At 42.5% G+C, this 13794-nt stretch overlaps 1 pseudogene; it reads left to right on the top strand.

The window, feature by feature from the left end:
• Positions 1-3499: 3499 nt before the first annotated feature.
• LOC142861732 (uncharacterized) lies at positions 3500-3569 on the top strand (annotated as a pseudogene).
• The last annotated feature ends 10225 nt before the right edge of the window (positions 3570-13794 follow it).

Below are 13794 nucleotides of genomic sequence, written 5' to 3'. Positions count from 1 at the left end.
TCATAGCTCTAGAAATTACCATATGCAACTTTATCTTAGTCTATCTTCAAATATTCTGCTACTTCACTAACGATGCACATGAACCTTGAGCTTTCATTGGGTGGATCTTGCTAGGCCATTAGATCTCTGATTTCTTTACACCCACGTGCTAATCAAGAAACTTTCAAAGGTTGTCTCCCATCCCTCACACCTTCCATCATGCCCCTGTCCCACTTACTGTAATGCATTGTTGCCACAAATACTCTGAAACCTACAGTATCAAGCCCACCGCTGGGTGGGAATGGACTTGCATTGCTCCACAGTATACAAAAACCCACTAACCCATGAGGCAAGTGGAGAAAATGAGATGCAGAATGTGTACCTCTGTTAAAAATCCAGATATGCCTTGGGCTGGATATTTCCTGTCTACCTCTTCAGATTTGCTCTCTGCTCTTCTTGACCCTGCTATGAGACCCAGGAGCTTGTCCTTTATGGATGTTTCAGTGGGCATTGCTGCCTCTGCCTTCTATTATAATTAGGTTTGACCAGTGAGGAGCACTGGCTGAATATTGGTAAGAAAGAGAAAAATATGGTCAAGGCATTTCTTCCCCTGCCTCCCTCTCTGCCAGCACTTGTCAGACACCTCTCTCTACAGACCCCCTCCCTCTCTGAGTTCCAGAACCTACTGTCAGTCCTTGTTCTTGGCCTAGTACTAATTGCTACCCTCCTCAATCGCTACCAGGCTCAAGGGCCTAAACTACCCTGTGAGGTTTCCCTCACCTGCCTTACCTTTTGTAAATAATCTGTTAAACTCTTCTCGTCTCCACAATTTGAACCACTGTATGCTTTCCCTGGGTCACTCACTGACACAGGCATTCATCCACCAAATGATGACTCATTTTTTTAACTTATATTTTCATTTCAGAATATTACAGGAGTACAAATGCTTTGGTTGCATATACTGCCTCTGCTCTGCTCAAGTCAGAGCTACAATCATGTCCATCCCCCAGACAGCGCACCACACCCATTAGGTGTGAATTTTCGCATCCCCTCCACCCTGCTCCCACCTGCCCAATATTGGAAGACTGATGACCCATTTTTAAAGTCATCAGAACCCCGTTTGTAAAATTCTACTGCAGTCGTGTGCTGGGGCTGCCAAAACAAAGTCATCAACCTCTCAAGAGACCTTTCATCAACAGCTACTTAGAAAGAATTAAGGCCAAGAGTAGAAATGCCCTGTGGTGTGACTGTTTTTGCATCTGTCTGCTAATAAGTATTTGTACATTTTGTGGAATTGGTTTAATGCTTGCTTGCTTTGTAATAAAGCACTGATATAGCCCCTAGCTATCTCTAATCAGCAGAAACTATCAATATATTTTTTTAAACTTAAGTCCTCATTTGCTTAATGGTCACATTGGCTTAAGAAAGTTGGCGACAGTATCTATTTAATTTAAATTTTTCTAAGAAGATACACTGCCTGGTTTCAGCCCTTTCTTTGTTTCACTGCAATTTCCTCACTTTTAAAGTATAATTTTACCAAAATATTTTATTTTACTACATGTACTTTATTGGAAAAAGGCAAAGTATAGGTTAAAGAAGAGAAAGCAAACGATTTTATATTATTTCTCCAATTGCTTCATGTACAGTCATGTGCTGCTTAATGGTGGAGATACATTCTGAGAAATGTGTTTTTAGGTGATTTCATTGTTATGTGAACATCATGGAGTTTACTTATAGAAATCTAGATGGTATGGCCTACAACACAAACTAGGTTATATGGTAGGGCTTATTGCTCCTGGGCTACAAATCTGTACATCATGTTACTGTACTGAATAGTGCATGGTACACAATGGTAAGCGTTTGTGTGATAGGAATCTGTCAACTCTATTATAAGCCTATGGGACCACTGTGTCTATGCAGTCTGTTGCTGACCAAGACGTCATTATGCAGCACGTGACTGTCTATCATTCTTATTTCTTATCCACATCTTCACTAGGTATTGAGAGAATTGAAGGCAGGAACTGGGCTTTTTGATCTTTGTAATCTCATGCTTACTCCAGTATCTGTCACAAAAAAAGTCAACCAATAAAGGAAATAGTTGGTTGACAGAATGAATTAATGACCAGTCACAGGAAGAATGATAAACTGAGGCAGAGAATTTAGCTTGTCTAGGAGGAGGAGGGCTTTTGATACAATCAAGCAGGACATTTGTGAATTTTGAAAACCAGACAAAATTTTCAAAGTGGATTTTCTAAACCTGTGCATGATTCATTTACTTTGCAACATTTAGTCTGTTGTATTCCAAACTCAAGTTAGTTCTCTCTGTAAAGTCTGAATCATTGGATTCTAAGAAGAGTTTGAAGGGTTTTGCTATGAACAAAACGATAGAGGTTTTAGTGCATAACACAAACTATATACAATGGCTCAAAATCTCTTCATTTCTTTGAGAGTTTCTTTCTATATTCTGGTTACTTGGACTGTCAGAGATTTTGCTCACTCTGTTAAAGACATGTTTTACTCTCTTGTCCTTTTACCTGAAGCTGTACGTTAAGATGTCACTCAGATGTTCCCTTGGCTGTCATCTACTGCTTTCAGCTTCTTTTAGCAGAAGATTTGCTTCTGCAACCTCTCTTGAGTTGGACCCTTCAGAAGTAATCTTGAGCTTTGTCACTCTTGGCCCCTCCAAGGACCACTTCTACCTTGCTCTAGTTTACACGAGCTCTTTCTCAAAGAAAAAACACTGAATTGGGAAGAGAAAAACAGCACTTGGGGTACCACAATAAAAGAAGCTGGTAAATGCACAAAAAAACAAGCATCATAAATGCTTCTAGATATGCCCCAGATAGATGAAGCCCAGGTTGAGTTGGCTTAGCAGTACACGATGTGATAATAATTCACATGTTTCTCCAGGTAGAGATCCTCTGGAATACAGAAATAAGACGAAATAGCAGCACAATTACCTAATCCAGTGCCCACCCAAAACACCATTTCTCAGCATTAGAGGACTAACGGTAAGTGTTATATGCTCCATGGCCACAAGATGGCACAATACATGCAGTAAAAGAGGCAAAGTCAATCACAGTATCAAAGCTAGAAGGAAAAAATAAAGCAATTTAATAAGTTCATGAGCAACTTATTAGTTGCAAGCTCACAAAGGCCAATACCTTCCTTCACCAGCTGTGCTCCTCCCAGGTAAAGTGTGATATGTTTCAGGGTTGCCTGGGAAACGAGGCCCAGATTATGGAAGTCTAACAAAACCTGTACTGCTCTTTGGAGGCAAAATACAAAATGTCTTTCTTGAAGGTCATTCTTGGGCCTGTGGCTCCATTAAAAGTGCTGCACTTTGGAGGAAATGACACTGACCAACTAGTTTACAAATAACACACTGAGCCTGGCGTGGGCTAATCTTAAGAATAGATGTTGACTTGTTCTGCAAAATAGATTCAGTGAAACAAACATTTGTTGAATTCTCACTATGTGCAGAACACTGTATAATAGCTTTAAATGTATTCAGAGATGAATCGCTTCTCGGCCTTTTGGCTAAGATCAAGTGTAGTATCAAGTGCAGAGATGAGTGAGACCCAGCCCTTGCCCTCCAGAGGCTCGTGATATAGTGGAGGAAGTGGCTACAAATAGCTTTTTCTGAAAACCGAGATGGCCTATAATAAACAAGCCACCAAAGGATAGAAGGAAAATGCCAAGGTTGAGTGGAGAGATTCAGTCCTCTCTTGATTAATTCCTCCTTGTCATTCCCAATCCCTCCAAGTTAAAGGGGAGAGGGAATATCTAGGAGGTTTGCTGAGAGAGGTGGGCTTTTAGTAAAAAGTGGAGATTAGTGAACAGAAAGATCAGCTAGATCAGGGGCTCATCTCACAGAGATGAGGACGGCTGGAGTAGAAGGAATTAGAGGCAGCTACCGCTGCAGAAGCCAGGGATAAAGAAGTAGGGACAGGCCACCCTGTGGAAGACTTGGAACAGCAGCCTAAGGCCATAGGACCAGACTGTGCGGTAGAGAGCCCCAGAACATTCTGAGCAGGACAATCATAGGTGCAGGTTTTAGAAACAACCCTCAATTAGAGCTGGGAGATTCTCAAGGAAGAGGGTAGGGGAAAATGGAAGATAACTCCAACCAATGTGAGCGTTAAATATTAACCTCTCCCCCCACCCCACCCCCCCCCCGACTTTCATTGATTTTTTTATGTGGTCTCAGTGCTTTTTTCCTTGCTAGAAAGTAAATTTTAAATGTTATGTCAACAAGGTCGCTGAACCAGCAGAGAGCAAGCTATGATTACGGCAAAAATATTCCACCAAACAAAACTGGAAGACAGCATTTGACACAAAGATTTTTTTTCCCTAACTTGTGAAAACTCTTACAAAGTAATTGAAATAAAATGGAGTTGTTTGCTTCATGACTACCTTACCTTAGTAAAAGTAAAGTACTTGAAATTAGACTATTCCCAAAAACAGTTGACATGTTTGTTCCCATAATATTAGTAGTTTGGTGTCACTTTGGTCTCTTTTATGAAATTGTGAGTTCTATGAGCCAAGAGCTTTGCCTTTATTCATTCTTACATCCTCAGCACATAACACAATGCTTTATATTATTTTTTGTCATTGTTGAAATGTCCTTAAATTAAACTGAATAGTATTAAAATTGATTGAATGGCATCCTTTACATCAGTACACATTTCCCCCAACATTCTATTAGGAAACTTTTAACACACACAGCAAATTTGAAAGAATTTTCAGTGAACACTTATATTCCCACCACCAAGATTGCACCATTAACATCTTACTATTCTTGTTTTATTACATTTCTATTCATCTATTTATGTCTTTATCCATCCATCAATCCATCTTATTTCTCTTGATGAATTCTTTTTTTTTTTTTTGAGACAGAGTCTTGCTCTGTCAACCGAGCTAGAGTGCTGTGTCATCAGCCTAGCTCACAGCAACCTCAAACTCCTGGGCTCAAGTGATTCTCCTGCCTCAGCCTCCCGAGGAGCTGGGACTACAGGTGCACACCACCACACCCAGCTAATTTCTCTATTTTTAGTGGAGATGGGATCTCACTCTTGCTCAGGCTGGCCTCAAACTCCTGAGCTCAAGTGATTCTCCCACCTCGGCCTCCCAGAGTGCTAGGATTACAAGTGTAAGCCACCGTGCCTAGCCTCTTTATGAATTTCAAATTAAATTATAGCCATAAGTATACATCTCCCCTAAATACATCAGTATGCATGTCATTAACTAGAGTTCAAGATTTGTCTACATTTTTTTCTTCAGAGGTAAAATTACAAACCATGAAATGCATCAATTTTAAGTGTACATTTACTAAATTTTGACAAATGTCTGATAGCCCAAACCCTTTCAAGATGTGGAAATTACCATGACCCCAGAAAATACTAATGCTTCTGCCTGCTCAGACTTCACTCCCACCCCCCCAGAGGCAAAAAAAATATTTTATTTTTAAATTTTGTTCAGGTTTGCCTGTCCTAGAACTTCATATAAATGAAGTTGTATAGCGTGTACTATTATATAAGGCTTCTTTCACACAGCACAATGTTTCTGAGATTCACCTGGGTTGTGTGTATCAGTAATACATTTCTTTTTGTCAGTTGTATAACTATGTCAAAGTTACTTGTCCATTTCTATTTTGACAGACACTGTGGCTCTCTCCAGTTTCGTCTTATCGAACATAAAGCTACTAGGAACATTCCTCTTCAAGTATTTGTGGCTATATGTTTCCATTTCTCTTGGGTAAATACCTAAATTGCTGGGTTCCAGGGTAAATGTGTGTTTAGACATTTTTAGAAGCTCTTTTTTACAAAATGCTGGGCTATCCTTGCCATGCTTGTTCTCCCCCAGTTTGGCAATTTAAGAGCAGCTTGGATAAGAGTAGCCTGGATAAGAGCAGCTAAGGGTCCATGGAATGCCACTCACTTCACTCAAAATTCTAGAGCATCAGCCCATTATCCGAAGTGAGGTAACACAAGATTGGAAGAATAGGCTCCACTTGTACTCGCCATCAAATTGGCACTGATTAACACTGTGGTGCTCACATGGTAATAATATTCTCCAGGGACTAGGGCGTTTGGGATGGTAAACTCACAACTAAAGGACACAGTGGCCATTGTAGAGGGGAAGGGCATGCCTCTAACCATCACTTGGGCGAGGCAAAGACATAAAATGTAACCAAAATGTTTGTACCCTCATAATACCCTGAAATAAAAATTAAAAAAAATAAAAATAAAATATTCTAGAGCATCATAGGGGCCTTTTCATTCCACATGATACACACTCAACCAGTAGCTGATTAGGTGAGAGAGGGGTGCCTAGCCCAAGAGTGACCATCTCTAGTTGTCTAGAAGCCCAAGAGGTAGACTGGCTCAAAGATCTGCCCACAATGGGACAATGGTGAAAATTGGTCCAGTTAATTCCTTTATCTGAGAATTTGAAATAAAGACACTAGAAAGAGCCACTTAGTTAGCAGTGGACACAGAAGGAAAAAGACACAAACAAAGCCTTCTTCACATTTCTTTGAGAGCAGCTAAGTTAGTGGTTAAAGAGATGGAGATTTATGCTTTTCGAAGGGATGATCTTTTTCATCTAGGAGTTTCTCTTGCAAATGAAGAGAAATAAAATTTCCACATAATCTGGAGCATTCTAAGGAAGGGTGGTGATATCCACTATGTTGTGGCTAGTACAGGACTTAAAGTCTTAAGAATTGGAAAGATTGGTTTAGAACTTAAAGTCTTAAAAATCCACCTACCCAATCCACAACCAGAAACTGGAATGAAATAAAAATAAAGACAACAATGGAAAGGAATATTCTCTTTCTTTCTTGCTTTCTCACACACTCCAGTAATATTTGGCTCTACGCACAAATCAGGGGATTAGAAAAAGAAGTAGTGTAAACCAAGAGAAACTATAAAGGAAGTAAAAAGAACATAGAGGGAAACAAATTCTCTAGACTATCTCCTACCAGGTGCGTCCTGTGGTCATTGTAATGATACATCAAAAGATAACCAGATTCCTTAACCCAGCTTCTAAGATTTTTGTCTCAGGACACAGTCTTACAATTATGAAAACATCTACATATAAGGATGTTTATTACAGTGTTATCATATCAAAATTGTAAGCAGCAGGTTATGGACAGAGTTCATTCAAAATCAGCTCCGTGCAATGTTACATGTGGATTAATGAGATGCTTTACAGTTACAAGTCAGAGATACCCTCAAACTACTTTTGGTAATTGCAAGGATATAAGGGAATATGGACTCGATTTACCCACCTCTCCACCTGACCTTTCTAAACTTGTGTGTCACTTGCAAGGTTTATTTTATTTTATTTTATTTTATTATTTTATTTTATTTTATTTTACTGAGACAGAGTCTCGCTTTGTTGCCCAGGCTAAAGTGAGTGCCGTGGCGTCAGCCTAGCTCACAGCAACGTCAAACTCCTGGGCTCAAGCAATCCTGCTGCCTCAGCCTCCCGAGTAGCTAGGACTACAGGCATGCGCCAACATGCCCGGCTAATTTTTTCTATATATATTAGTTGGCCAATTAATTTCTATTTCTAGTAGAGACGGGGTCTCGCTCTTGCTCAGGCTGGTTTCGAACTCCTGACCTTGAGCAATCTGCCTGCCTTGGCCTCCCAGAGTGCTAGGATTACAGGCGTGAGCCACCGCGCCCGGCCGCTTGCAAGGTTTATAGACCCTTTTCAGATGAGCAAACCAAAGATGAAGCTCATGGGACTATAGCACACCTACGCACAGCTAAAGCTTTCAGACACAGTGGACTCTGTCACTCAGGGGTTCTCAGCCTGATCAAGAAGTACTGCACTGCAGGCGGTCATTAAGAGAGGAAAATAAATAAATCTGCATTTCCCTTTGGAATACTAACACTCTGAAGCATAGAGACAATCTGACACATGATAATGGTGGTGGTGATACGACTACTACTAATAGTATCCAATATGCACCAGGTTCTTTCTATGGGCAAGCACTGTGTTAAGCACCTTTCATACTATCATCTGATTTTATCCTCACAACAATCCCAGGGATCGATCCTATTATTTGGTTCCATTTTTATGGAGGAGTGAGTGAGGGTTAGAGAAGTTAAGCAACAGATAAAGCTGATGGTTTGTCTCGTGGCTTTTGCATGACCAGACAGTTATCCCTAGCTAAGGAAATGATGACAGGAACAAGGAAAAGCCAACATTGAGGGCACTTGGGAACCTCAGAAAACCGTCTTGTGCGTTGCCTTTTCCAGTCTTTGCATTTGTTGGGACAGAGACGAGTTCTTTAAAAACAGTTCAAGAGCCAACGACATAGAAGTGAGTTTCTTTCTTCCAATGCCCTAAACTATTTTTCATCACTAAACAAAAGCACAGGGTAGAAATTTCCATTCACCTATGGCCAGCTAATCTTGAGCTATCACTTAGCAACCGGATAACAAATGGAGGTCAGCAGAGCCGGGCTGATTAGCATTCTTTTTTAGTCGAAAGATCACAGTTATGACAAGGTACAGCCAACAGCTCTGAGGCTTACAGGGGCTGGAAAGGTCAGGCAACGTTGCTATTGGTTTTGTTCTTTTTTTTTTTTTTTCCTTCAGAGCAAAACAAGTTTTCTTTGTTCATTTGGTTTATAAAACTCATATGATCTTTGAAAGAGAACAGATCTCAGACTGTGGGGAGCGGGGGAGTCCCCAGTTTGAATCACCGTGAGACCTTGAACCCTTTGCTCAGCCTCTGCAGCTCCTGAGTTTTCTACCTACACAGAAATCCACACCAGCCCATGATAATGAAGATATCTATGAAATGCTTTGAAATCTACAAAAAAAAAAAAAGGAAGGGGGTGAATTGTCAAGGCTAACTTTCACCGGTGGAGAATACAACAGCAATGATTTGCAATAAGTGAGGAAGACATATTTAGTCTCAAAGAGAGTTGAAACAAGATTGGAAGGTCAACTAGCCTTACCCTCCCATTGAAAGGCAACTAGCCCTATGCAGTTTCGCTGAAAAATCAACTCAGGAAAAGTAGATTAATTGGAGAAAATGCATCCAAATTTATTTAATGTGTATACCCAGCAGCCTTCATAATGAAGACCCAAAGATACAGGGGAAATTGTCCACTTTTATGCTTAGCTTTAACAAAATATGGAAAGTCTTGTAGAAATATGATTGGACAGAAAGAGTATGATCTAATGCTAAAAGACCAAGTGGGGAAGCCCAGCAAGGCCTGTCTGTCTAGATTCTTCTTGGCCTCTCCAAGCATGCATTCCTATGGGGGTCTTATCACCTACAATCAAGCAGGGTAGGTCTGATGATTTCTTTATAACCATTTGTACACAGATAGGGCAGAGGGAAAGTCAGAGTAGTATTCTTAGGTTTTATGGATGGCTTTAGGGAAAAGGGCTTTGGTTTCTATGACCCACCTTGGGGAAGAAGGATTAGTTTCTGTGGCTTGCCTTGGGGGAGAATGGGACTGACAGATAGGAGGGCAAGAGAGGTCAGAGAAAAACTTTTACTTCTGAGGCCTTCATTTTGGGGTATTATTTTCTGATCCCCAACAAGAGGCACCTTCCAACAAATGAAAGTGGGGCAGGGACGCCAGTATTGTCTTTGGTCACTCATTCTCAGGATTCACAGCTTCTGTGTCAGGAAGTTCCTCCTTAAGTCTCACTGGAATCCCTCTTGCTACTGTTTCAAGCTAATCTCTTCTTGTACTCTTCATAAAGGAGGCATCAATCTTTCTGAAGATTTTTCTTAGTCTTTTATTTACATAATACGCATAATGAATTCACAAGGAGCTTTCTCTTCTCCGGGTTCAATTTTTAAATCACTCGCTAGAAAGATATCCACTCGGCCTGGCATTAGGCTAAGTCCAGGACATAGAAAGATTTGCAACACGGTCCTTGCCCGCAAGGAGCTTATGTCCTTATGCGGTGAAGTAGCTATTTAAAGAAATAATGGCAGCAGAACGTATTGTGTGAAGTTCCGATATTCTCAGTTTTTGCAACTTTCCATTTTGACTATCAGTCCATTCAAAATTACCTTAATTTCTTTTCCACTTCCAAGTTTCAGCCATACTTTTATCACTGAAATCCAAGTTATTTTTTTTGTTTCCGCTGATGGGTGCGGCGGTACAGCAGTAACAGAGTGAGCATGCCACCTAGGGGCAAAGAGAGGGACACAAAAAACTGGCTCCCGCACCTGTGTGCCTACCTGGAGCACATGCAAAGAGTGTATATTTCTAGATTCATGGTACCATAAAGTATGAGATGTGCCATTGGTTTAACAAGAGGAAAAAAAGACCAAAAATGGGAACAAGTACAACAAATGCATGAATCATTTGGATTTTAAAATGCAAGGGGAAGTGGAGGGGGGTGGGCATCTTAAGGAAATACAGAGGTTGGTTTTTAACCACTTTCCTTTCTAACAGTTGGCAGCTGATGGTGAATGATGCAGACAGCTAATGACAGTGACTACTGCGCACCAGTCCCCTGCTATCTGCTGAATATTTCACAACTGTCCTTATAAGGGATGCCATTTTCCCCCATTTAACACCTAAGGGAAGCAAAGCTTAAGGAAGGATCTAGATACCTTTGATGCAGGATTTAAGCTCAAGAAGTTGACTTACAAAGCCCACAATTGTTCACTCTCCTAAACTTCCTTCTGATTTCCCCCCCAAACCCTGTGGTTTCCCAGCTGTCTTCCTTGAACTTGCTCCCAAGCACAGGGACAAGGTGAGATTACTCTAATATTGGCCTTTCCTATATATTCCATACCTGCTCCTTACTCCTGGGCCATGCCCTTGAGCCTGTCACTCCTGGAACTATTCCACTATAGAAGTCTCCATGGTAACCCCTGCTTTCCCAGAGCATGGCTCCATTCTCACCACTTCTGCTCTTTAACTTTCTGGTAACTTCTAGAAGCCTTTTCCTCCCCGCTGGTAGAAGCCCTCTAGGTGGTTCTGAGATAGCTCCCTGACTCCCTCACAGCATTGGCATGGAATTCACAAAGCCAGGGTAGCCCCAGAGGGGGACATGAAGATGCTAAGAGGACAGGAGAACCAGCAACGACCTAGGGTCAGGAGATGTGGCCAGAGAGGGTGGCCATCTCACTGATGGAGGCAAATGTCAGGGGTCTTGGAATTCAGCAGCATGTCCCAGCACATTGGCCCAAAGGACCATGTAGAATTAGCCACACCTCAAGAGAGCAGCACAGGACAGCTAGGGACAGCCCAGCATGCTGGGAGAGGTCTGTCCCACCAGGAGTAGGAGTAGGTCTCCCTGCACCCAGGGACATTTTAGAAGGAAGAGGAGGGAGGTGCAAAACAGCTTAACTCAACCCAGAAACGATGGCTTTAAACCCTAAGAGACAGTTTCCTTGCTTTGGCAAGTCGAAATAGTGTCCCACCCACCTCCCACCATTGGTAGAAGTGGGGCTCCCAACATCACTTATAGAAAACAAATGAAGGCCAACTTTATGTACAGTTGAGTAACAGCATGTATCAGTCAAGTTTTACCCAGGAAAGTAGAGCCACCACAAATATCATGGAGTAAGAGATTTAGTATAGGGATTAGACCTGACACAATTGTGGAAGAGGCTGGGAGGCCAGAATCTGGAAGGGGCAGTGAGAGTGCTGGAGAAGACTCACACCCAGTCCTCCTGAAGCACTGGCCAGGTGGGCTGATCAGAGCTTGCTGGGGACCAGGGCAGGAAGGCCAAGTGCTGCTCGGCCCCAAGGTGGGCAGGAATGGGGGACTTGGCTGTGGGGGCAGGGGGTGTGGGCCACTGCAGCTCCATGGTCAGGAAGAGCTGGACACTAAGAGGAATGGAGAGAGGATGGACTGGGACCCCCTGGGCATCGCTCATCTGTTTGCCATGATATCTGCCTACAAACAGCCCCAGAGAAAAATGGCCACTACCTCCATTCTGCCTCTCCAATCTCATGCAAGTGTCTCTTCTGGACAACTCTCATTAGGATCCGTAGAGAGATGAGGATTCTGAAAAACCTAGTTCCTAATGTGGCCAGAGCTGACCGTGGAACAATCTAGCACACTGTGTATACATTTCAATCCTGCTACAGGATTCATAACTTTAAAGCTATTAGACATATGAACACATAGCAGTGCCACTAGCATTGGTTGAATTCAAAGAAAGCCATGGGAAATGTGGATTCTGAGAGTGGACATACCCTTGAGCCTGTCACTCCTGGAATTATTCCACTTAAGTTAACTATTAACTATTCCACTTAAATGAATCCATTTAAGATTCATTTAGAGGATTGAACATTTGCCACGTGGGAGCTGACAGGTGACAGATTCTCTGATGAGCAATGTAACACATAACCTCCATGTGCCCCGGTACCGATCCCAACATTTCCTTCCAAACTTTGTTCTTCCTTAGCAGAGAGTTCTTAACCAGGTCCTGCCACCACCACTTACAAGCTGTGGCAGGAAAGGAAATACCAGCTTCCCGTTGGCCTCACATTTAGGGTTTTCAAGAATAGTTCTGGTGAGTCAATAATGGTTCTTTCAACCAGGATGGAGAGCAGTTGACAAGGCTGGCTGTGATGTGAGATTGCAGTGTGGTTGCAATTTCTTTATATTTTCCAAACAAGACTTTAAAAGCTCCAGAGAGTTCAAATGCTGTGGCTGCTGCTGTCATTCACCCTCACGATTGCCACAGGGGACCTTCTTCCCTTCTGGCTGATGAAAGTGGAAAATGCCAGACACTGTCTTTCCTGCCCTCGCTTGTGGCCAGGACCTGGCTTGTGGCCCAATGCTGCCTCACAGAATCAGCGGGAATGTCATGAAAAAGTGTCTCTCCCCGATAAAAAGAAATGTCCTTTTCCTGCCTCAGGTTGCCACAGATGGTATGATAGGGACAGCTATGTTGACCATCTTGAAAGAGGCAGAGAAAGCCAAGAGAATCCTGGGGAAGCTGTCCCCAGACCTGTGACCCCACTGCCAGAGGGAGAAAAACCTGCAACCCCCACCTCTCGGCTTCTTTCATGCAAGATGACAAGCCCCATTTGGGCAGGCATGCCCTTAGATGCTCACTCACACTTTTAACATTCCCAGTTTTGCAAGGAAGGCACCGCCCTTCCCCAGCCCCTTGAACTTAGCTACGACATCCAAACCCACTCAGGGCCACATAAAACCCCAGATGCAGGGCATGCGGCCGCCATGCTTTCCCCCCAGTGCCTCTCATTCTGGCTTCTGGATTCTCCCGCCTCCTGGCTTTGCTGCTTTCTCTCGCCAGAGATTTGGCATTGAACTTTGGTTTCTGCTAACTGTTGATCATCAGGCTTTGGATATATTAACATAACTTTGCGCTTTGTTCTCCTTTGGCATATGAATTGCATTTCCTGCCTAGTGTGTCCTCACATCCCAGGTAATCTGGCACCCCAGCCCTGACACTGCCAGCTGGGCTGATCCCAGGCCCACCACGTCTGTCCCACCCCCTTCCTTGAATGGACACAGAAAGGGTGAAGGAGACCCTGTGGGGGTTAGTCCATAGGACCTGGGTAACAAAGATGCAAGGGAATTTTTCTAGAGTTACAATATATTTTCCCCTGCGGAATTGCTTACAGTATATACACCAAAAAGGGAAGTTTAAAAGTCAGATATAGTCCTAAGAAGAAATCAGTGCTCCAAGAGGGAATAATGTCAAATTCATTAGAGTCCTAGACTCCTCTTCTGTGTCAACTCCAGGCAGATATTTGTTTACATGGAGGCCTTCTGCAGTAACCTGCCAATGGATAGTGCATTTGATGAATAATTTTTATCCTACTACATGCTAGATGCT

The sequence above is a fragment of the Microcebus murinus genome, chromosome 17, assembly GCF_040939455.1.
Source record: "Microcebus murinus isolate Inina chromosome 17, M.murinus_Inina_mat1.0, whole genome shotgun sequence".
NCBI classification, from domain to species: domain Eukaryota; kingdom Metazoa; phylum Chordata; class Mammalia; order Primates; family Cheirogaleidae; genus Microcebus; species Microcebus murinus.
Note: the sequence above shows the minus strand (reverse complement) of the source record. Positions and strands in the feature narration are given on the sequence as shown.